Genomic DNA, 24,001 nt, shown 5'->3' on the forward strand with positions numbered 1-24,001 from the left:
AGGGAATTTATAAAAGAAAGGAAAACAAAGGTAAGTATGAAAGGAGAGGAAAGTATAAATGAAAGGAGAGGCTAAGTTTAAAAATAGGAATTGAAATGAATGTGTAAAGGAAAGGAAAGTATAACAAAAAGGAAAGTATAAAGGAAAGGAAAGTATAAAGAAAAGGAAAGTATAAAGGAAAGGAAAGTATAAAAGAAAGGAAAGCAAAGGTAAGTATATTGGAAAGGATAAGAACGTAGAAATGAAAGGAATGGGTAAGTTTAAAAATAGGAATGGAAAGGAAAGTATAAGGGAATGGAAAGTATAAAGGAAGGGAAAGTATAAAAGAAAGGAAGCAAAGGTAAGTATAAAGGAAGGGAAAGGAAGGGAATAGAAAAGAAAGGAAAGATAGATATAATGGAAAGGACAGTAATGTATAATGGAAAGTGAATGTATGTAGAATTGTTAGGATAGGGAAGTATATAAAAAAGGAAAGGAAAGGTTAATTTAAAAAAAAAAAAAGGAATGGAAAGGAAGGTCTAAAGGAAAATGTTACAGAACAGAAAGGGAATGTAGGAATAACGCAAAGGGAAGGGAATTATAAAAGAAGGGAATTTAAAAAAGAAAGGAAAGGTAACTATGAAAGAAAAGGAAAGAATAAATGAAGGGAGAGGCAAAGATTAAAAATAGGAATTGAAATGAAAGTCTAAAGGAAAAGAAAGTATACAGAAAAGGAAATTATAAAGGGAAGGGAAGTATATAGAAAAGGAAAGTATAAAGGAAGGGAAAGTATAAAAGAAAGGAAAGCAAAGGTAAGTATATTGGAAAGGATAAGAAAGTATAAATGAAAGGAATGGGTAAGTTTAAAAATAGGAATGGAAAGGAAAGTATAAGGGAATGGAAAGTATAAAGGAAGGGAAAATATAAAAAAAAGGAAGCAAAGGTAAGTATAAAGGAAGGGAAAGGAAGGGAATAGAAAAGAAAGAAAAGGTAGATATAATGGAAAGGAAAGCAAAGTATAAAGGAAAGTCAATGTATGTAGAATTGTAAGGAAAGGGAAGTATATAAAAAAGGAAAGGAAAGGTTACTTTAAAAAAAAAAAAAGGAATGGAAACGGTGGTCTAAAGGAAAATGTTACAGAACAGAAAGGGAATGTAGGTATAATGAAAAGGGAAGGGAATTATAAAAGAAGAGAATTTATTAAAGAAAGGAAAGCAAAGGTAAGTATGAAAGGAAAGGAAAGGAAAATATAAATGAAAGGAGAAGCTAAGTTTAAAAATAGGAATTGAAATGAAAGTGTAAAGGAAAGGAAAGTATACAGAAAAGGAAAGGGAAAGTATAAAAGAAAGGAAAGCAAAGGTGAGTATATTGGAAAGGATAAGAAAGTATAAGTGAAAGGAATGGGTAAGTTTAAAAATAGGAATGGAAAGGAAAGTATAAGGGAAGGGAAAGTATAAAGGAAGGGAAAGTATAAAAGAAAGGAAGCAAAGGTAAGTATAAAGGAAGGGAAAGGATGGGAATAGAAAAGAAAGGAAAGGTAGATATAATGGAAAGGAAAGCAAAGTATAAAGGAAAGTCAATGTATGTAGAATTGTAAGGAAAGGGAAGTATATAAAAAAGGAAAGGCAAGGTTAATTTAAAAAATAAGAAAAGGAATGGAAAGGAAGGTCTAAAGGAAAATGTTACAGAACAGAAAGGGAATGTAGGTATAATGCAAAGGGAAGGGAATTATAAAAGAAGGGAATTTATAAAAAAAAGGAAAACAAAGGTAAGTATGAAAGGAAAGGAAAGTATAAATGAAAAGAGAGGCTAAGTTTAAAAATAGGAATTGAAATGAATGTGTAAAGGAAAGGAAAGTATACAGAAAAGGAAAGTATAAAGGAAAGGAAAGTATATAGGAAGGGAAAGTATAAAAGAAAGGAAAGCAAAGGCAAGTATATTGGAAAGGATAAGAACGTAGAAATGAAAGGAATGGGTAAGTTTAAAAATAGGAATGGAAAGGAAAGTATAAGGGAATGGAAAGTATAAAGGAAGGGAAAGTATAAAAGAAAGGAAGCAAAGGTAAGTATAAAGGAAGGGAAAGGAAGGGAATAGAAAAGAAAGGAAAGGTAGATATAATGGAAAGAAAAGTATAAAGGAAAGTCAATGTATGTAGAATTGTAAGGATAGGGAAGTATATAAAAAAGGAAAGGCAAGGTTAATATTAAAAAAAAAAAGGAATGGAAAGGAAGGTCTAAAGGAAAATGCTACAGAACAGAAAGGGAATGTAAGTATAATGCAAAGGGAAGGGAATTATAAAAGAAGGGAATTTATAAAAGAAATGAAAGCAAAGGTAAATATGAAAGGAAAGGAAAGTATAAATGAAAGGAGAGGCTAAGATTAAAAATAGGAATTGAAATGAAAGTGTAAAGGAAAGGGGAAAGTATACAGAAAAGGGAAGTATAAATGAAAGGAAAGTATAAAGAAAAGGAAAGTATATAGGAAGGGAAAGTATAAAAGAAAGGAAAGCAAAGGTAAGTATATTGGAAAGGATAAGAAAGTATAAATGAAAGGAATGGGTAAGTTTAAAAATAGGAATGGAAAGGAAAGTATAAGGGAATGGAAAGTATAAAGGAAGGGAAAGTATAAAAGAAAGGAAGCAAAGGTAAGTATAAAGGAAGGGAAAGGATGGGAATAGAAAAGAAAGGAAAGGTAGATATAATGGAAAGGAAAGCAAAGTATAATGGAAAGTCAATGTATGTAGAATTGTAAAAATAGGGAAGTATATAAAAAAGGAAAGGAAAGGTTAATTTAAAAAAAAAAAAAACGAATGGAAAGGAAGGTCTAAAGGAAAATGTTACAGAACAGAAAGGGAATGTAGGTATAATGCAAATTGAAGGGAATTATAAAAGAAGGGAATTTATAAAAGAAAGGAATACAAAGGTAAGTATGAAAGGAAAGGAATGGAAAGGAAAGTATAAATGAAAGGAGAGGCTAAGTTTAAAAATAGGAATTGAAATGAAAGTGTAAAGGAAAAGAAAGTATACAGAAATGGAAAGGGAAAGTATAAAAGAAAGGAAAGCAAAGGTAAGTATATTGGAAAGGATAAGAAAGTATAAATGAAAGGAATGGGTAAGTTTAAAAATAGGAATGGAAAGGAAAGTATAAGGGAATGGAAAGTATAAAGGAAGGGAAAGTATAAAAGAAAGGAAGCAAAGTTAAGTATAAAGGAAGGGAAAGGAAGGGAATAGAAAAGAAATGAAAGGTAGATATAATGGAAAGGAAAGCAAAGTATAATGGAAAGTCAATGTATGTAGAATTGTAAGGATAGGGAAGTATATAAAAAAGGAAAGGAAAGGTTAATTTAAAAAAAAAAAAAGGTATGGAAAGGAAGGTCTAAAGGAAAATGTTACAGAACAGAAAGGGAATGTAGGTATAATGCAAAGGGAAGGGAATTATTAAAGAAGGGAATTTATAAAAGAAAGGAAAGCAAAGGTAAGTATGAAAGGAAAGGAAAGGAAGGTATAAATGAAAAGAGAGGCTAAGTTTAAAAATAGGAATTGAAATGAAAGTGTAAAGGAAAGGGGAAAGTATACAGAAAAGGAAAGTATAAAGGAAAGGAAAGTATAAAGAAAAGGAAAGTATATAGGAAGGGAAAGTATAAAAGAAAGGAAAGCAAAGGTAAGTATATTGGAAAGGATAAGAAAGTATAAATGAAAGGAATCGGTAAGTTTAAAAATAGGAATGGAAAGGAAAGTATAAGGGAATGGAAAGTATAAAGGAAGGGAAAGTATAAAAGAAAGGAAGCAAAGGTAAGTATAAAGGAAGGGAAAGGAAGGGAATAGAAAAGAAAGGAAAGGTAGATATAATGGAAAGGAAAGCAATGTATAAGGGAAAGTCAATGTATGTAGAATTGTAAGGATAGGGAAGTATATAAGAATGGAAAGGCAAGGTTAATTTAAAAAAAAAAAAGGAATGGAATGGAAGGTCTATAGGAAAATGTTACAGAACAGAAAGGGTAGGTAGGTATAATGCAAATGGAAGGGAATTATAAAAGAAGGGAATTTAAAAGAAAGGAAAGCAAAGGTAAGTATGAAAGGAAAGGAAAGGAAAGTATAAATGAAAGGAGAGGCTAATTTTAAAAATAGGAATTGAAATGAAAGTGTAAAGGAAAGTATACAGAAAAGGAAAGTATAAAGGAAAGGAAAGTATAAAGAAAAGGAAAGTATATAGGAAGGGAAAGTATAAAAGAAAGGAAAGCAAAGGTAAGTATATTGGAAAGGATAAGAAAGTATAAATGAAAGGAATGGGTAAGTTTAAAAATAGGAATGGAAAGGAAAGTATAAGGGAATGGAAAGTATAAAGGAAGGGAAAGTATAAAAGAAAGGAAGCAAAGGTAAGTATAAAGGAAGGGAAAGGAAGGGAATAGAAAAGAAAGGAAAGGTAGATATAATGGAAAGGAAAGCAAAGTATAATTGAAAGTCAAGGTATGTAGAATTGTAAGATAGGGAAGTATATAAGAAAGGAAAGGAAAGGTTAATTTAAAAAAAAAAAAGGTATGGAAAGGAAGGTCTAAAGGAAAATATTACAGAACAGAAAGGGAATGTAGGTATAATGCAAAGGGAATGGAATTATAAAAGAAGGGAATTTATAAAAGAAAGGAATACAAAGGTAAGTATGAAAGGAAAGTAAAGGAAAGTATAAATGAAAGGAGAGGCTAAGATTTAAAATAGGAATTGAAATGAAAGTGGAAAGGAAAGGGGAAAGTATACAGAAAAGGAAAGTATAAAGGAAAGGAAAGTATAAAGAAAAGGAAAGTATATAGGAAGGGAAAGTATAAAAGAAAGGAAAGCAAAGGTAAGTATATTGGAAAGGAGAAGAAAGTATATATGAAAGGAATCGGTAAGTATAAAAATAGGAATGGAAAGGAAAGTATAAGGGAATGGAAAGTATAAAGGAAGGGAAAGTATAAAAGAAAGGAAGCAAAGGTAAGTATAAAGGAAGGGAAAGGAAGGGAATAGAAAAGAAAGGAAAGGTAGATATAATGGAAAGGAAAGCAAAGTATAAAGGAAAGTCAATGTATGTAGAATTGTAAGGAAAAAGAAGTATATAAAAAAGGAAAGGCAAGGTTAATTTAAAAAAAAAAAAAAGGACTGGAAAGGAAGGTCTAAAGGAAAATGTTACAGAACAGAAAGGGAAGGTAGGTATAATGCAAAGGGAAGGGAATTATAAAAGAAGGGAATTTATAAAAGAAAGGAAAGCAAAGGTAAGTATGAAAGGAAAGGAAAGCAAAGTATAAATGACAGGAGAGGGTAAGTTTAAAAATAGGAATGGAAAGGAAAGTATAAGGGAATGGAAAGTATAAAGGAAGGGAAAGTATAAAAGAAAGGAAGCAAAGGTAAGTATATAGGAAGGGAAAGGAAGGGAATAGAAAAGAAATAAAAGGTAGATATAATGGAAAGGAAAGCAAAGTATAATGGAAAGTCAATGTATGTAGAATTGTAAGGATAGGGAACTATATAAGAATGGAAAGGCAAGGTTAATTAAAAAAAAAAAAGTAATGGAAAGAAAGGTATAAAGGAAAATTTTACAGAACAGAAAGGGAATGTAGGTATAATGCAAAGGGAAGGGAATTATAAAAGAAGGGAATTTATAAAAGAAAGGAAAGCAAAGGTAAGTATGAAAGGAAAGGAAAGGAAAGTATAAATGAAAGGAGAGGCTAAGTTTAAAAATAGGAATTGAAATGAAAGTGTAAAGGAAAGGAAAGTATACAGAAAAGGAAAGTATAAAGCAAAAGAAAGTATAAAGAAAAGGAAAGTATATAGGAAGGGAAAGTATAAAAGAAAGCAAAGGTAAGTATATTGGAAAGGATAAGAAAGTATAAATGAAAGGAATGGATAAGTTTAAAAATAGGAATGGAAGGTAAAGTATAAGGGAATGGAAAGTATAAAGGAAGGGAAAGTATAAAAGAAAGGAAGCAAAGGTAAGTATAAAGGAAGGGAAAGGAAGGGAATAGAAAACAAATAAAAGGTAGATATAATGGAAAGGAAAGCAATGTATAATGGAAAGTCAATGTATGTTGAATTGTAAGGATAGGGAAGTATATAAAAAAGGAAAGGAAAGGTTAATTTTTAAAAAAAAAAAGGTATGGAAAGAAAGGTCTAAAGGAAAATGTTACAGAACAGAAAGGGAATGTAGGTATAATGCAAAGGGAAGGGAATTTATTAAAGAAAGGAAAGCAAAGGTAAGTATGAAAGGAAAGGAAAGGATAGTATGAATGAAAAGAGAGGCTAAGTTTAAAAATAGGAATTGAAATGAAAGTGTAAAGGAAATGGGAAAGTATACAGAAAAGGAAAGTATAAAGGAAAGGAAAGTATAAAGATAAGGAAAGTATATAGGAAGGGAAAGTATAAAAGAAAGGAAAGCAAAGGTAAGTATATTGGAAAGGATAAGAAAGTATAAATGAAAGGAATGGGTAAGTTTAAAAATAGGAATGGAAAGGAAAGTATAAGGGAATGGAAAGTATAAAGGAAGGGAAAGTATAAAAGAAAGGAAGCAAAAGTAAGTATAAAGGAAGGGAAAGGAAGGGAATAGAAAAGAAAGGAAAGGTAGATATAATGGAAAGGAAAGCAATGTATAAGGGAAAGTCAATGTATGTAGAATTGTAAGGATAGGGAACTATATAAGAATGGAAAGGCAAGGTTAATTTAAAAAAAAAAAAGGAATGGAAAGGAAGGTCTATAGGAAAATGTTACAGAACAGAAAGGGAATGTAGGTATAATGCAAATGGAAGGGAATTATAAAAGAAGGGAATTTATAATAGAAAGGTAAGCAAAGGTAAGTATGAAAGGAAAGGAAAGTATAAACGAAGGGAGAGGCTAAGTTTAAAAATAGGAATTGAAATGAAAGTGTAAAGAAAAGGAAAGTATACAGATCAAGAAAGTATAAAGGAAAGGAAAGTATAAAGATAAGGAAAGTATAAAGGAAGAGAAAGTATAAAAGAAAGGAAAGCAAAGGTAAGTATATTGGAAAGGATAAGAAAGTATAAATGAAAGGAATGGGTAAGTTTAAAAATAGGAATGGAAAGGAAAGTATAAGTGAATGGAAGTATAAAGGAAGGGAAAGTATAAAAGAAAGGAAGCAAAGGTAAGTATAAAGGAAGGGAAAGGAAGGGAATAGAAAAGAAAGGAAAGGTAGATATAATGGAAAGGAAAGCAATGTATAAGGGAAAGTCAATGTATGTAGAATTGTAAGGAAAGGGAAGTATATAAAAAAGGAAAGGCAAGGTTAATTTTTAAAAAAAAAAAGGTATGGAAAGGAAGGTCTAAAGGAAAATGTTACAGAACAGAAAGGGAATGTAGGTATAATGCAAAGGGAAGGGAATTATAAATGAAGGGAATTTATAATAGAAAGGAAAGCAAAGGTAAGTATGAAAGGAAAGGAAAGTATAAATGAAGGGAGAGGCTAAGTTTAAAAATAGGAATTGAAATGAAAGTGTAAAGGAAAGGAAAGTATACAGAAAAGGAAAGTATAAAGGAAAGGAAAGTATAAAGAAAAGGAAAGTATATAGGAAGAGAAAGTATAAAAGAAAGGAATAAAAGAAAGGAAAGCAAAGGTAAGTATATTGGAAAGGATAAGAAAGTATAAATGAAAGGAATCGGTAAGTTTAAAAATAGGAATGGAAAGGAAAGTATAAGGGAATGGAAAGTATAAAGGAAGGGAAAGTATAAAAGAAAGGAAGCAATGGTAAGTATAAAGGAAGGGAAAGGAAGGGAATAGAAAAGAACGGAAAGGTAGATATAATGGAAAGGAAAGCAATGTATAATGGAAAGTCAATGTATGTAGAATTGTAAGGATAGGGAACTATATAAGAATGGAAAGGCAAGGTTAATTTTAAAAAAAAAAATGTATGGAAAGAAAGGTCTAAAGGAAAATGTTACAGAACAGAAAGGGAATGTAGGTATAATGCAAAGGGAAGGGAATTATAAAAGAAGGGAATTTATAAAAGAAAGGAAATCAAAGGTAAGTATGAAAGGAAAGGAAAGGAAAGTATAAATGAAAAGAGAGGCTAAGTTTAAAATAGGAATTGAAATGAAAGTGTAAAGGAAAGGATAGTATACAGAAAAGGAAAGTATAAAGGAAAGGAAAGTATAAAGAAAAGGAAAGTATATAGGAAGGGAAAGTATAAAAGACAGGAAAGCAAAAATAAGTATATTGGAAAGGATAAGAAAGTATAAATGAAAGGAATGGGTTAGTTTAAAAATAGGAATGGAAAGGAAAGTATAAGGGAATGGAAGTATAAAGGAAGGGAAAGTATAAAAGAAAGGAAGCAAAGGTAAGTATAAAGGAAGGGAAAGGAAGGGAATAGAAAACAAATAAAAGGTAGATATAATGGAAAGGAAAGCAATGTATAAGGGAAAGTCAATGTATGTAGAATTGTAAGGATAGGGAAGTATATAAAAAAGGAAAGGCAAGCTTAATTTTAAAAAAAAAAAAGGTATGGAAAGAAAGGTCTAAAGGAAAATGTTACAGAACAGAAAGGGAATGTAGGTATAATGCAAAGGGAAGGGAATTATTAAAGAAGGGAATTTATAAAAGAAAGGAAAGCAAAGGTAAGTATGAAAGGAAAGGAAAGCAAAGTATAAATGAAAAGAGAGGCTAAGTTTAAAAATAGGAATTGAAATGAAAGTGTAAAGGAAAGGATAGTATACAGAAAAGGAAAGTATAAAGGAAAGGAAAGTATAAAGAAAAGGAAAGTATATAGGAAGGGAAAGTATAAAAGAAAGGAAAGCAAAGGTAAGTATATTGGAAAGGATAAGAAAGTATAAATGAAAGGAATGGATAAGTTTAAAAATAGGAATGGAAGGTAAAGTATAAGGGAATGGAAAGTATAAAGGAAGGGAAAGTATAAAAGAAAGGAAGAAAAGGTAAGTATAAAGGAAGGGAAAGGAAGGGAATAGAAAAGAAAGGAAAGGTAGATATAATGGAAAGGAACGCAATGTGTAATGGAAAGTCAATGTAAGTAGAATTGTAAGGATAGGGAAGTATATAAAAAAGGAAAGGAAAGGTTAATTTTTAAAAAAAAAAGGTATGGAAAGAAAGGTCTAAAGGAAAATGTTACAGAACAGAAAGGGAATGTAGGTATAATGCAAAGGGAAGGGAATTTATTAAAGAAAGGAAAGCAAAGGTAAGTATGAAAGGAAAGGAAAGGAAAGTATAAATGGAAAGAGAGGCTAAGTTTAAAAATAGGAATTGAAATGAAAGTGTAAAGGAAAGGGGAAAGTATACAGAAAAGGAAAGTATAAAGGAAAGGAAAGTATAAAGATAAGGAAAGTATATAGGAAGGGAAAGTATAAAAGAAAGGAAAGCAAAGGTAAGTATATTGGAAAGGATAAGAAAGTATAAATGAAAGGAATCGGTAAGTTTAAAAATAGGAATGGAAAGGAAAGTATAAGGGAATGGAAAGTATAAAGGAAGGGAAAGTATAAAAGAAAGGAAGCAAAGGTAAGTATAAAGGAAGGGAAAGGAAGGGAATAGAAAAGAAAGGAAAGGTAGATATAATGGAAAGGAAAGCAATGTATAAGGGAAAGTCAATGTATGTAGAATTGTAAGGATAGGGAACTATATTAGAATGGAAAGGCAAGGTTAATTTAAAAAAAAAAAAGGAATGGAAAGGAAGGTCTATAGGAAAATGTTACAGAACAGAAAGGGAATGTAGGTATAATGCAAATGGAAGGGAATTATAAAAGAAGGGAATTTATAAAAGAAAGGAAAGCAAAGGTAAGTATGAAAGGAAAGGAAAGCAAAGTATAAATGAAAAGAGAGGCTAAGTTTAAAAATAGGAATTGAAATGAAAGTGTAAAGGAAAGGATAGTATACAGAAAAGGAAAGTATAAAGGAAAGGAAAGTATAAAGAAAAGGAAAGTATATAGGAAGGGAAAGTATAAAAGAAAGGAAAGCAAAGGTAAGTATATTGGAAAGGATAAGAAAGTATAAATGAAAGGAATGGATAAGTTTAAAAATAGGAATGGAAGGTAAAGTATAAGGGAATGGAAAGTATAAAGGAAGGGAAAGTATAAAAGAAAGGAAGCAAAGGTAAGTATAAAGGAAGGGAAAGGAAGGGAATAGAAAACAAATAAAAGGTAGATATAATGGAAAGGAAAGCAATGTATAATGGAAAGTCAATTGATGTTGAATTGTAAGGATAGGGAAGTATATAAAAAAGGAAAGGAAAGGTTAATTTTTAAAAAAAAAAAGGTATGGAAAGAAAGGTCTAAAGGAAAATGTTACAGAACAGAAAGGGAATGTAGGTATAATGCAAAGGGAAGGGAATTTATTAAAGAAAGGAAAGCAAAGGTAAGTATGAAAGGAAAGGAAAGTATAAATGAAAAGAGAGGCTAAGTTTAAAAATAGGAATTGAAATGAAAGTGTAAAGGAAAGGGGAAAGTATACAGAAAAGGAAAGTATAAAGGAAAGGAAAGTATAAAGATAAGGAAAGTATATATAAGAAGGGAAAGTATAAAAGAAAGGAAAGCAAAGGTAAGTATATTGGAAAGGATAAGAAAGTATAAATGAAAGGAATCGGTAAGTTTAAAAATAGGAATGGAAAGGAAAGTATAAGGGAATGGAAAGTATAAAGGAAGGGAAAGTATAAAAGAAAGGAAGCAAAGGTAAGTATAAAGGAAGGGAAAGGAAGGGAATAGAAAAGAAAGGAAAGGTAGATATAATGGAAAGGAAAGCAATATATAAGGGAAAGTCAATGTATGTAGAATTGTAAGGATAGGGAACTATATAAGAATGGAAAGGCAAGGTTAATTTAAAAAAAAAAAAGGAATGGAAAGGAAGGTCTATAGGAAAATGTTACAGAACAGAAAGGGAATGTAGGTATAATGCAAATGGAAGGGAATTATAAAAGAAGGGAATTTATAATAGAAAGGTAAGCAAAGGTAAGTATGAAAGGAAAGGAAAGTATAAACGAAGGGAGAGGCTAAGTTTAAAAATAGGAATTGAAATGAAAGTGTAAAGAAAAGGAAAGTATACAGATCAGGAAAGTATAAAGGAAAGGAAAGTATAAAGATAAGGAAAGTATAAAGGAAGGGAAAATATAAAAGAAAGGAAAGCAAAGGTAAGTATATTGGAAAGGATAAGAAAGTATAAATGAAAGGAATGGGTAAGTTTAAAAATAGGAATGGAAAGGAAAGTATAAGGGAATGGAAGTATAAAGGAAGGGAAAGTATAAAAGAAAGGAAGCAAAGGAAAGTATAAAGGAAGGGAAAGGAAGGGAATAGAAAAGAAAGGAAAGGTAGATATAATGGAAAGGAAAGCAATGTATAAGGGAAAGTCAATGTATGTAGAATTGTAAGGAAAGGGAAGTATATAAAAAAGGAAAGGCAAGGTTAATTTTAAAAAAAAAAAAAGGTATGGAAAGAAAGGTCTAAAGGAAAATGTTACAGAACAGAAAGGGAATGTAGGTATAATGCAAAGGGAAGGGAATTATAAATGAAGGGAATTTATAATAGAAAGGAAAGCAAAGGTAAGTATGAAAGGAAAGGAAAGTATAAATGAAGGGAGAGGCTAAGTATAAAAATAGGAATTGAAATGAAAGTGTAAAGGAAAGGAAAGTATACAGAAAAGGAAAGTATAAAGGAAAGGAAAGTATAAAGAAAAGGAAAGTATATAGGAAGAGAAAGTATAAAAGAAAGGAATAAAAGAAAGAAAGCAAAGGTAAGTATATTGGAAAGGATAAGAAAGTATAAATGAAAGGAATGGGTAAGTTTAAAAATAGGAATGGAAAGGAAAGTATAAGGGAATGGAAAGTATAAAGGAAGGGAAAGTATAAAAGAAAGGAAGCAATGGTAAGTATAAAGGAAGGGAAAGGAAGGGAATAGAAAAGAAAGGAAAGGTAGATATAATGGAAAGGAAAGCAATGTATAATGGAAAGTCAATGTATGTAGAATTGTAAGGATAGGGAACTATATAAGAATGGAAAGGCAAGGTTAATTTTAAAAAAAAAAATGTATGGAAAGAAAGGTCTAAAGGAAAATGTTACAGAACAGAAAGGGAATGTAGGTATAATGCAAAGGGAAGGGAATTATAAAAGAAGGGAATTTATAAAAGAAAGGAAAGCAAAGGTAAGTATGAAAGGAAAGGAAAGGAAAGTATAAATGAAAAGAGAGGCTAAGTTTAAAAATAGGAATTGAAATGAAAGTGTAAAAGAAAGGATAGTATACAGAAAAGGAAAGTATAAAGGAAAGGAAAGTATAAAGAAAAGGAAAGTATATAGGAAGGGAAAGTATAAAAGAAAGGAAAGCAAAGGTAAGTATATTGGAAAGGATAAGAAAGTATAAATGAAAGGAATGGGTTAGTTTAAAAATAGGAATGGAAAGGAAAGTATAAGGGAATGGAAAGTATAAAGGAAGGGAAAGTATGAAAGAAAGGAAGCAAAGGTAAGTATAAAGGAAGGGAAAGGAAGGGAATAGAAAAGAAAGGAAAGGTAGATATAATGGAAAGGAAAGCAATGTATAAGGGAAAGTCAATGTATGTAGAATTGTAAGGAAAGGGAAGTATATAAAAAAGGAAAGGCAAGGTTAATTTTTAAAAAAAAAAAGGTATGGAAAGGAAGGTCTAAAGGAAAATGTTACAGAACAGAAAGGGAATGTAGGTATAATGGAAAGGGAAGGGAATTATAAATGAAGGGAATTTATAATAGAAAGGAAAGCAAAGGTAAGTATGAAAGGAAAGGAAAGTATAAATGAAGGGAGAGGCTAAGTTTAAAAATAGGAATTGAAATGAAAGTGTAAAGGAAAGGAAAGTATACAGAAAAGGAAAGTATAAAGGAAAGGAAAGTATAAAGAAAAGGAAAGTATATAGGAAGAGAAAGTATAAAAGAAAGGAATAAAAGAAAGGAAAGCAAAGGTAAGTATATTGGAAAGGATAAGAAAGTATAAATGAAAGGAATGGGTAAGTTTAAAAATAGAAATGGAAGGGAAAGTATAAGGGAATTGAAAGTATAAAGGAAGGGAAAGTATAAAAAAAAGGAAGCAATGGTAAGTATAAAGGAAGGGAAAGGAAGGGAATAGAAAAGAAAGGAAAGGTAGATATAATGGAAAGGAAAGCAATGTATAATGGAAAGTCAATGTATGTAGAATTGTAAGGATAGGGAACTATATAAGAATGGAAAGGCAAGGTTAATTTTAAAAAAAAAAAGGAATGGAAAGAAAGGTATAAAGGAAAATTTTACAGAACATAAAGGGAATGTAGGTATAATGCGAAGGGAAGGGAATTATAAATGAAGGGAATTTATAATAGAAAGGAAAGCAAAGGTAAGTATGAAAGGAAAGTATAAATGAAAGGAAAGGCTAAGTTTAAAAATAGGAATTGAAATGAAAGTGTAAAGGAAAAGAAAGTATACAGAAAGGGACAGGGAAAGTATAAAAGAAAGGAAAGCAAGGGTAAGTATATTGGAAAGGATAAGAAAGAATAAATGAAAGGAATGGGTAAGTTTAAAAATAGGAATGGAAAGGAAAGTATAAGGGAATGGAAAGTATAAAGGAAGGGAAAGTATAAAAGAAAGGAAGCAAAGGTAAGTATAAAGGAAGGGAAAGGAAGGGAATAGAAAAGAAAGGAAAGGTAGATATAATGGAAAGGAAAGCAATGTATAAAGGAAAGTCAATGTATGTAGAATTGTAAGGATAGGGAAGTATATAAAAAAGGAAAGGAAAGGTTAATTTAAAAAAAAAAAAAGTTATGGAAAGGAAGGTCTAAAGGAAAATGTTACAGAACAGAAAGGGAATGTAGGTATAATGCAAAGTTAAGGGAATTATAAATGAAGGGAATTTATAATGGAAAGGAAAGCAAAGGTAAGTATGAAAGGAAAGGAAAGTATAAATGAAGGGAGAGGCTAAGTTTAAAAATAGGAATTGAAATGAAAGTGTAAAGGAAAGAAAAGTATACAGAACAGGAAAGAATAAAGGAAAGAAAAGTATAAAGAAAAGGAAAGTATAAAGGAAGGGAAAGTATAAAAGAAAGGAAAGCAAAGGTAAGTATATTGGAAAGGATAAGAAAGTACAAATGAAAGGAATGGGTAAATTTAAAAATAGGAATGGAAAGGAAAGTATAAGGGAATGGAAAGTATAAAGGAAGGGAAAGTATAAAAGAAAGGAAGCAAAGGTAAGTATAAAGGATGGGAAAGGAAGGGAATAGAAAAGAAAGGAAAGGTAGATATAATGGAAAGGAAAGAAATGTATAAGGGAAATTCAATGTATGTAGAATTGTAAGGATAGGGAACTATATAAGAATGGAAAGGCAAGGTTAATTTAAAAAAAAAAAAAGGAATGGAAAGGAAGGTCTAAAGGATAATGTTACAGAACAGAAAGGGAAGGTAGGTATAATGCAAAGGGAAGGGAATTATAAAAGAAGGGAATTTATAAAAGAAAGGAAAGAAAAGGTAAGTATGAAAGGAAAGGAAAGCAAAGTATAAATGACAGGAGAGGCTAAGTTTAAAAATAGGAATTGAATTGAAAGTGTAAAGGAAAGCGGAAAGTATACAGAAAAGGAAAGGAAAAAAGAAAGGAAAGTATAAAGAAAAGGAAAGTATATAGGAAGGGAAAGTATAAAAGAAAGGAAAGCAAAGGTAAGTATATTGGAAAGGATAAGAAAGTATAAATGAAAGGAATGGGTAAGTTTAAAAATAGAAATGGAAAGGAAAGTATAAGGGAATGGAAAGTATAAAGGAAGGGAAAGTATAAAAGAAAGGAAAGCAAAGGTAAGTATATTGGAAAGGATAAGAAAGTATAAATGAAAGGAATGGGTAAGTTTAAAAATAGGAATTGAAAGTAAGGGATTGGAAAGTATAAATGAAGGGAAAGTATAAAAGAAAGGAAGCAAAGGTAAGTATAAAGGAAGGGAAAGGAAGGGAATAGAAAAGAAAGGAAAGGTAGATATAATGGAAAGGAAAGCAAAGTATAAAGGAAAGTCAATGTATGTAGAATTGTAAGGAAAGGGAAGTATATAAAAAAGGAAAGGCAAGGTTAATTTCAAAAATAAAAAAAGGAATGGAAAGGAAGGTCTAAATGAAAATGTTACAGAACAGAAAGGGAATGTAGGTATAATGCAAAGGGAAGGGAATTATAAAAGAAGGGAATTTATAAAAGAAAGGAAAACAAAGGTAAGTATGAAAGGAAAGGAAATTATAAATGAAGGGCGAGGCTAAGTTTAAAAATAGGAATTGAAATGAAAGTGTATAGGAAAGCGGAATGTATACAGAAAAGGAAAGTATAACGGAAAGGATAGTAGGAAAGAAAGGAAAGCAAAGGTAAGTATATTGGAAAGGATAAGAAAGTATAAATGAAAGGAATGGGTAAGTTTAAAAATAGGAATGGAAAGGAAAGTATAAGGGAATGTAAAGTATAAAGGAAGGGAAAGTATAAAAGAAAGGAAGCAAAGGTAAGTATAAAGGATGGGAAAGGAAGGGAATAGAAAAGAAACGAAAGGTAGATATAATGGAAAGGAAAGCAATGTATAAAGGAAAGTCAATGTATGTAGAATTGTAAGGATAGGGAAGTATATAAAAAAGGAAAGGCAAGGTTAATTAAAATAAAAAAAAAGGAATGGAAAGGAAGGTCTAAAGGAAAATGCTACAGAACAGAAAGGGAATGTAGGTATAATGAAAAGGGAAGGGAATTATAAAAGAAGAGAATTTATAAAAGAAAGGAAAGCAAAGGTAAGTATGAAAGGAAAGGAAGGGAAAGTATAAATGAAAGGAGAGGCTAAGTTTAAAAATAGGAATTGAAATGAAAGTGTAAAGGAAATGGGAAAGTATACAGAAAAGGAAAGTATAAAGGAAAGGAAAGTATAAAGAAAAGGAAAGTATATAGGAAGGGAAAGTATAAAAGAAAGGAAAGCAAAGGTAAGTATATTGGAAAGGTTAAGAAAGTATAAATGAAAGGAATGGGTAAGTTTAAAAATAGGAATGGAAAGGAAAGTATAAGGGAATGGAAAGTATAAAGGAAGGGAAAGTATAAAAGAAAGGAAGCAAAGGTAAGTATAAAGGAAGGGAAAGGAAGGGAATAGAAAAGAAAGGAAAGGTAGATATAATGGAAAGGAAAGCAATGTATAAGGGAAAGTCAATGTATGTAGAATTGAAAGGATAGGGAACTATATAAGAATGGAAAGGCAAGGTTAATTTAAAAAAAAAAAAGGTATGGAAAGGAAGGTCTAAAGGAAAATGTTACAGAACAGAAAGGGAAGGTAGGTATAATGCAAAGGGAAGGGAATTATAAATGAAGGGAATTTATAATAGAAAGGTAAGCAAAGGTAAGTATGAAAGGAAAGGAAAGTATAAACGAAGGGAGAGGCTAAGTTTAAAAATAGGAATTGAAATGAAAGTGTAATGGAAAGGAAAGTATACAGAAATGGAAAGGGAAAATATAAAAGAAAGGAAAGCAAAGGTGAGTATATTGGAAATGATAAGAGAGTATAAATGAAAGGAATGGGTAAGTTTAAAAATAGGAATGGAAAGGAAAGTATAAAAAAATAGAAAGTATAAAGGTAGGGAAAGTATAAAAGAAAGGAAGCAAAGGTAAGTATAGAGGAAGGGAAAGGAAGGGAATAGAAAAGAAAGGAAAGGTAGATATAATGGAAAGGAAAGCAAAGTATAAAGGAAAGTCAATATATGTAGAATTGTAAGGAAAGGGAAGTATATAAGAATGGAAAGGCAAGGTTAATTTAAAAAAAAAAAAAGGAATGGAAAGGAAGGTCTATAGGAAAATGTTACAGAACAGAAAGGAAGGTAGGTACAATGCAAATGGAAGGCAATTATAAAAGAAGGGAATTTATAAAAGAAAGGAAAGCAAAGGTAAGTATGAAAGGAAAGGAAAGGAAAGTATAAATGAAAGGAGAGGCTAAGTTTAAAAATAGGAATTGAAATGAAAGTGTAAAGGAAAGGAAAGTATACAGAAAAGGAAAGTATAAAGGAAAGGAAAATATAAAGAAAAGGAAAGTATATAGGAAGGGAAAGTATAAAAGAAAGGAAAGCAAAGGTAAGTATATTGGAAAGGATAAGAAAGTATAAATGAAAGGAATGGGTAAGTTTAAAAATAGGAATGGAAAGGAAAGTATAAGGGAATGGAAAGTATAAAGGAAGGGAAAGTATAAAAGAAAGGAAGCAAAGGTAAGTATAAAGGAAGGGAAAGGAAGGGAATAGAAAAGTAAGGAAAGGTAGATATAATGGAAAGGAAAGCAAAGTATAATGGAAAGTCAATGTATGTTGAATTGTAAGGATAGGGAAGTATATAAAAAAGGAAAGGAAAGGTTAATTTTAAAAAAAAAAAGGTATGGAAAGAAAGGTCTAAAGGAAAATGTTACAGAACAGAAAGGGAATGTAGGTATAATGCAAAGGGAAGGGAATTATTAAAGAAGGGAATTTATAAATAAAGGAAAGCAAAGGTAAGTATGAAAGGAAAGGAAGGGAAAGTATAAATGAAAGGAGAGGCTAAGTTTAAAAATAGGAATTGAAATGAAAGTGTAAAGGAAATGGGAAAGTATACAGAAAAGGAAAGTATAAAGGAAAGGATAGTAGGAAAGAAAGGAAAGCAAAGGTAAGTATATTGGAAAGGATAAGAAAGTATAAATGAAAGGAATGGGTAAGTTTAAAAATAGGAATGGAAAGGAAAGTATAAGGGAATGTAAAGTATAAAGGAAGGGAAAGTATAAAAGAAAGGAAGCAAAGGTAAGTATAAAGGATGGGAAAGGAAGGGAATAGAAAAGAAACGAAAGGTAGATATAATGGAAAGGAAAGCAATGTATAAAGGAAAGTCAATGTATGTAGAATTGTAAGGATAGGGAAGTATATAAAAAAGGAAAGGCAAGGTTAATTAAAATAAAAAAAAAGGAATGGAAAGGAAGGTCTAAAGGAAAATGCTACAGAACAGAAAGGGAATGTAGGTATAATGAAAAGGGAAGGGAATTATAAAAGAAGAGAATTTATAAAAGAAAGGAAAGCAAAGGTAAGTATGAAAGGAAAGGAAGGGAAAGTATAAATGAAAGGAGAGGCTAAGTTTAAAAATAGGAATTGAAATGAAAGTGTAAAGGAAATGGGAAAGTATACAGAAAAGGAAAGTATAAAGGAAAGGAAAGTATAAAGAAAAGGAAAGTATATAGGAAGGGAAAGTATAAAAGAAAGGAAAGCAAAGGTAAGTATATTGGAAAGGTTAAGAAAGTATAAATGAAAGGAATGGGTAAGTTTAAAAATAGGAATGGAAAGGAAAGTATAAGGGAATGGAAAGTATAAAGGAAGGGAAAGTATAAAAGAAAGGAAGCAAAGGTAAGTATAAAGGAAGGGAAAGGAAGGGAATAGAAAAGAAAGGAAAGGTAGATATAATGGAAAGGAAAGCAATGTATAAGGGAAAGTCAATGTATGTAGAATTGAAAGGATAGGGAACTATATAAGAATGGAAAGGCAAGGTTAATTTAAAAAAAAAAAAGGTATGGAAAGGAAGGTCTAAAGGAAAATGTTACAGAACAGAAAGGGAAGGTAGGTATAATGCAAAGGGAAGGGAATTATAAATGAAGGGAATTTATAATAGAAAGGTAAGCAAAGGTAAGTATGAAAGGAAAGGAAAGTATAAACGAAGGGAGAGGCTAAGTTTAAAAATAGGAATTGAAATGAAAGTGTAATGGAAAGGAAAGTATACAGAAATGGAAAGGGAAAATATAAAAGAAAGGAAAGCAAAGGTGAGTATATTGGAAATGATAAGAGAGTATAAATGAAAGGAATGGGTAAGTTTAAAAATAGGAATGGAAAGGAAAGTATAAAAAAATAGAAAGTATAAAGGTAGGGAAAGTATAAAAGAAAGGAAGCAAAGGTAAGTATAGAGGAAGGGAAAGGAAGGGAATAGAAAAGAAAGGAAAGGTAGATATAATGGAAAGGAAAGCAAAGTATAAAGGAAAGTCAATATATGTAGAATTGTAAGGAAAGGGAAGTATATAAGAATGGAAAGGCAAGGTTAATTTAAAAAAAAAAAAAGGAATGGAAAGGAAGGTCTATAGGAAAATGTTACAGAACAGAAAGGAAGGTAGGTACAATGCAAATGGAAGGCAATTATAAAAGAAGGGAATTTATAAAAGAAAGGAAAGCAAAGGTAAGTATGAAAGGAAAGGAAAGGAAAGTATAAATGAAAGGAGAGGCTAAGTTTAAAAATAGGAATTGAAATGAAAGTGTAAAGGAAAGGAAAGTATACAGAAAAGGAAAGTATAAAGGAAAGGAAAATATAATGAAAAGGAAAGTATATAGGAAGGGAAAGTATAAAAGAAAGGAAAGCAAAGGTAAGTATATTGGAAAGGATAAGAAAGTATAAATGAAAGGAATGGGTAAGTTTAAAAATAGGAATGGAAAGGAAAGTATAAGGGAATGGAAAGTATAAAGGAAGGGAAAGTATAAAAGAAAGGAAGCAAAGGTAAGTATAAAGGAAGGGAAAGGAAGGGAATAGAAAAGTAAGGAAAGGTAGATATAATGGAAAGGAAAGCAAAGTATAATGGAAAGTCAATGTATGTTGAATTGTAAGGATAGGGAAGTATATAAAAAAGGAAAGGAAAGGTTAATTTTAAAAAAAAAAAGGTATGGAAAGAAAGGTCTAAAGGAAAATGTTACAGAACAGAAAGGGAATGTAGGTATAATGCAAAGGGAAGGGAATTATTAAAGAAGGGAATTTATAAAAGAAAGGAAAGCAAAGGTAAGTATGAAAGGAAAGGAAGGGAAAGTATAAATGAAAGGAGAGGCTAAGTTTAAAAATAGGAATTGAAATGAAAGTGTAAAGGAAATGGGAAAGTATACAGAAAAGGAAAGTATAAAGGAAAGGAAAGTATAAAGAAAAGGAAAGTATATAGGAAGGGAAAGTATAAAAGAAAGGAAAGCAAAGGTAAGTATATTGGAAAGGTTAAGAAAGTATAAATGAAAGGAATGGGTAAGTTTAAAAATAGGAATGGAAAGGAAAGTATAAGGGAATGGAAAGTATAAAGGAAGGGAAAGTATAAAAGAAAGGAAGCAAAGGTAAGTATAAAGGAAGGGAAAGGAAGGGAATAGAAAAGAAAGGAAAGGTAGATATAATGGAAAGGAAAGCAATGTATAAGGGAAAGTCAATGTATGTAGAATTGAAAGGATAGGAAACTATATAAGAATGGAAAGGCAAGGTTAATTTAAAAAAAAAAAAGGTATGGAAAGGAAGGTCTAAAGGAAAATGTTACAGAACAGAAAGGGAAGGTAGGTATAATGCAAAGGGAAGGGAATTATAAATGAAGGGAATTTATAATAGAAAGGTAAGCAAAGGTAAGTATGAAAGGAAAGGAAAGTATAAACGAAGGGAGAGGCTAAGTTTAAAAATAGGAATTGAAATGAAAGTGTAATGGAAAGGAAAGTATACAGAAATGGAAAGGGAAAATATAAAAGAAAGGAAAGCAAAGGTGAGTATATTGGAAATGATAAGAGAGTATAAATGAAAGGAATGGGTAAGTTTAAAAATAGGAATGGAAAGGAAAGTATAAAAAAACAGAAAGTATAAAGGAAGGGAAAGTATAAAAGAAAGGAAGCAAAGGTAAGTATAGAGGAAGGGAAAGGAAGGGAATAGAAAAGAAAGGAAAGGTAGATATAATGGAAAGGAAAGGAAAGTATAAAGGAAAGTCAATGTATGTAGAATTGTAAGGAAAGGGAAGTATATAAGAATGGAAAGGCAAGGTTAATTTTAAAAAAAAAAAAGGAATGGAAAGGAAGGTCTATAGGAAAATGTTACAGAACAGAAAGGGAAGGTAGGTACAATGCAAATGGAAGGGAATTATAAAAGAAGGGAATTTATAAAAGAAAGGAAAGCAAAGGTAAGTATGAAAGGAAAGGAAAGGAAAGTATAAATGAAAGGAGAGGCTAAGTTTAAAAATAGGAATTGAAATGAAAGTGTAAAGGAAAGGAAAGTATACAGAAAAGGAAAGTATAAAGGAAAGGAAAGTATAAAGAAAAGGAAAGTATATAGGAAGGGAAAGTATAAAAGAAAGGAAAGCAAAGGTAAGTATATTGGAAAGGATAAGAAAGTATAAATGAAAGGAATGGGTAAGTTTAAAAATAGGAATGGAAAGGAAAGTATAAGGGAATGGAAAGTATAAAGGAAGGGAAAGTATAAAAGAAAGGAAGCAAAGGTAAGTATAAAGGAAGGGAAAGGAAGGGAATAGAAAAGTAAGGAAAGGTAGATATAATGGAAAGGAAAGCAAAGTATAATGGAAAGTCAATGTATGTTGAATTGTAAGGATAGGGAAGTATATAAAAAAGGAAAGGAAAGGTTAATTTTAAAAAAAAAAAAGGTATGGAAAGAAAGGTCTAAAGGAAAATGTTACAGAACAGAAAGGGAATGTAGGTATAATGCAAAGGGAAGGGAATTATTAAAGAAGGGAATTTATAAGAGAAAGGAAAGCAAAGGGAAGTATGAAAGGAAAGGAAAGGAAAGTATAAATGAAAGGAGAGGCTAAGTTTAAAAAAAAGAATTGAAATGAAAGTGTAAAGGAAAGGGGAAAGTATACAGAAAAGGAAAGTATAAAGGAAAGGAAAGTATAAAGATAAGGAAAGTATATTGGAAGGGAAAGTATAAAAGAAAGGAAAGCAAAGGTAAGTATATTGGAAAGGATAAGAAAGTATAAATGAAAGGAATCGGTAATTTTAAAAATAGGAATGGAAAGGAAAGTATAAGGGAATGGAAAGTATAAAGGAAGGGAAAGTATAAAAGAAAGGAAGCAAAGGTAAGTATAAAGGAAGGGAAAGGAAGGGAATAGAAAAGAAAGGAAAGGTAGATATAATGGAAAGGAAAGCAATGTATAAGGGAAAGTCAATGTATGTAGAATTGTAAGGATAGGGAACTATATAAGAATGGAAAGGCAAGGTTAATTTAAAAAAAAAAAGGAATGGAAAGGAAGGTCTATAGGAAAATGTTACAGAACAGAAAGGGAAGGTAGGTATAATGCAAATGGAAGGGAATTATAAAAGAAGGGAATTTATAAAAGAAAGGAAAGCAAAGGTAAGTATGAAAGGAAAGGAAAGTATAAACGAAGGGAGAGGCTAAGTTTAAAAATAGGAATTGAAATGAAAGTGTAAAGGAAAGGAAAGTATACAGAAAAGGAAAATATAAAGGAAAGGAAAGTATAAAGATAAGGAAAGTATATAGGAAGGGAAAGTTAAAAGAAAGGAAAGCAAAGGTAAGTATATTGGAAAGGATAAGAAAGTATAAATGAAAGGAATGGGTAAGTTTAAAAATAGGAATGGAAAGGAAAGTATAAGGGAATGGAAAGTATAAAGGAAGGGAAAGTATAAAAGAAAGGAAGCAAAGGTAAGTATAAAGGAAGGGAAAGGAAGGGAATAGAAAAGAAAGGAAAGGTAGATATAATGGAAAGGAAAGCAATGTATAAGGGAAAGTCAATGTATGTAGAATTGTAAGGATAGGGAACTATATAAGAATGGAAAGGCAAGGTTAATTTAAAAAAAAAAAAGGAATGGAAAGGAAGGTCTATAGGAAAATGTTACAGAACAGAAAGGGAAGGTAGGTATAATGCAAATGGAAGGGAATTATAAAAGAAGGGAATTTATAAAAGAAAGGAAAGCAAAGGTAAGTATGAAAGGAAAGGAAAGGAAAGTATAAATGAAAGGAGAGGCTAAGTTTAAAAATAGGAATTGAAATGAAAGTGTAAAGGAAAGAAAGTATACAGAAAAGGAAAGTATAAAGGAAAGGAAAGTATAAAGATAAGGAAAGTATATAGGAAGGGAAAGTATAAAAGAAAGGAAAGCAAAGGTAAGTATATTGGAAAGGATAAGAAAGTATAAATGAAAGGAATGGGTAAGTTTAAAAATAGGAATGGAAAGGAAAGTATAAGGGAATGGAAAGTATAAAGGAAGGGAAAGTATAAAAGAAAGGAAGCAAAGGTAAGTATAAAGGAAGGGAAAGGAAGGGAATAGAAAAGAAAGGAAAGGTAGATATAATATAAAGGAAAGCAATGTATAAAGGAAAGTCAATGTATGTAGAATTGTAAGGATAGGGAACTATATAAGAATGGAAAGGCAAGGTTAATATTAAAAATAAAAAGGAATGGAAAGAAAGATCTAAAGGAAAATGTTACAGAACAGAAAGGGAAGGTAGGTATAATGCAAATGGAAGGGAATTATAAAAGAAGGGAATTTATAAAAGAAAGGAAAGCAAAGGTAAGTATGAAAGGAAAGGAAAGTATAAACGAGGGGAGAGGCTAAGTTTAAAAATAGGAATTGAAATGAATGTGTAAAGAAAAGGAAAGTATACAGATCAGGAAAGTATAAAGGAAAGGAAAGTATAAAGATAAGGAAAGTATAAAGGAAGGGAAAGTATAAAAGAAAGGAAAGCAAAGGTAAGTATATTGGAAAGGATAAGAAAGTATAAATGAAAGGAATGGGTAAGTTTAAAAATAGGAATGGAAAGGAAAGTATAAGGGAATGGAAGTATAAAGGAAGGGAAAGTATAAAAGAAAGGAAGCAAAGGTAAGTATAAAGGAAGGGAAAGGAAGGGAATGGAAAAGAAAGGAAAGGTAGATATAATGGAAAGGAAAGCAATGTATAAGGGAAAGTCAATGTATGTAGAATTGTAAGGATAGGGAAGTATATAAAAAAGGAAAGGCAAGGTTAATTTTTAAAAAAAAAATGGTATGGAAAGGAAGGTCTAAAGGAAAATGTTACAGAACAGAAAGGGAATGTAGGTATAATGCAAAGGGAAGGGAATTATAAATGAAGGGAATTTATAATAGAAAGGAAAGCAAAGGTAAGTATGAAAGGAAAGGAAAGGAAAGTATAAATGAAGGGAGAGGCTAAGTTTAAAAATAGGAATTGAAATGAAATTGTAAAGGAAAGGAAAGTATACAGAAAATGAAAGTATAAAGGAAAGGAAAGTATAAAGAAAAGGAAAGTATATAGGAAGGGAAAGTATAAAAGAAAGGAAAGCAAAGGTAAGTCTATTGGAAAGGATAAGAAAGTATAAATGAAAGGAATGGGTAA

At 30.7% G+C, this 24,001-nt stretch overlaps 2 long non-coding RNA genes across 2 annotated transcripts in view; both read left to right on the plus strand.

Moving 5' to 3' along the window:
* Positions 1-3,890, plus strand: part of LOC146754055 (uncharacterized) — a 43,606-nt gene extending 39,716 nt beyond the window's left edge. Inside the window, exon 2 of the long non-coding RNA XR_014939626.1 lies at positions 970-3,890. This is a non-coding gene — a long non-coding RNA (uncharacterized LOC146754055). The remainder of the gene's footprint in view (positions 1-969) is intronic.
* A 431-nt stretch (positions 3,891-4,321) lies between these two features.
* LOC146754059 (uncharacterized) lies at positions 4,322-22,620 on the plus strand. The gene is made up of 2 exons (XR_014939629.1): positions 4,322-9,992; positions 21,574-22,620. It is a non-coding gene; the product is annotated as an uncharacterized LOC146754059 (long non-coding RNA).
* The last annotated feature ends 1,381 nt before the right edge of the window (positions 22,621-24,001 follow it).

The sequence above is a fragment of the Coturnix japonica genome, chromosome Z (genome assembly GCF_054131305.1).
Source record: "Coturnix japonica strain WE chromosome Z, WE-NBRP24, whole genome shotgun sequence".
Taxonomy (NCBI): domain Eukaryota; kingdom Metazoa; phylum Chordata; class Aves; order Galliformes; family Phasianidae; genus Coturnix; species Coturnix japonica.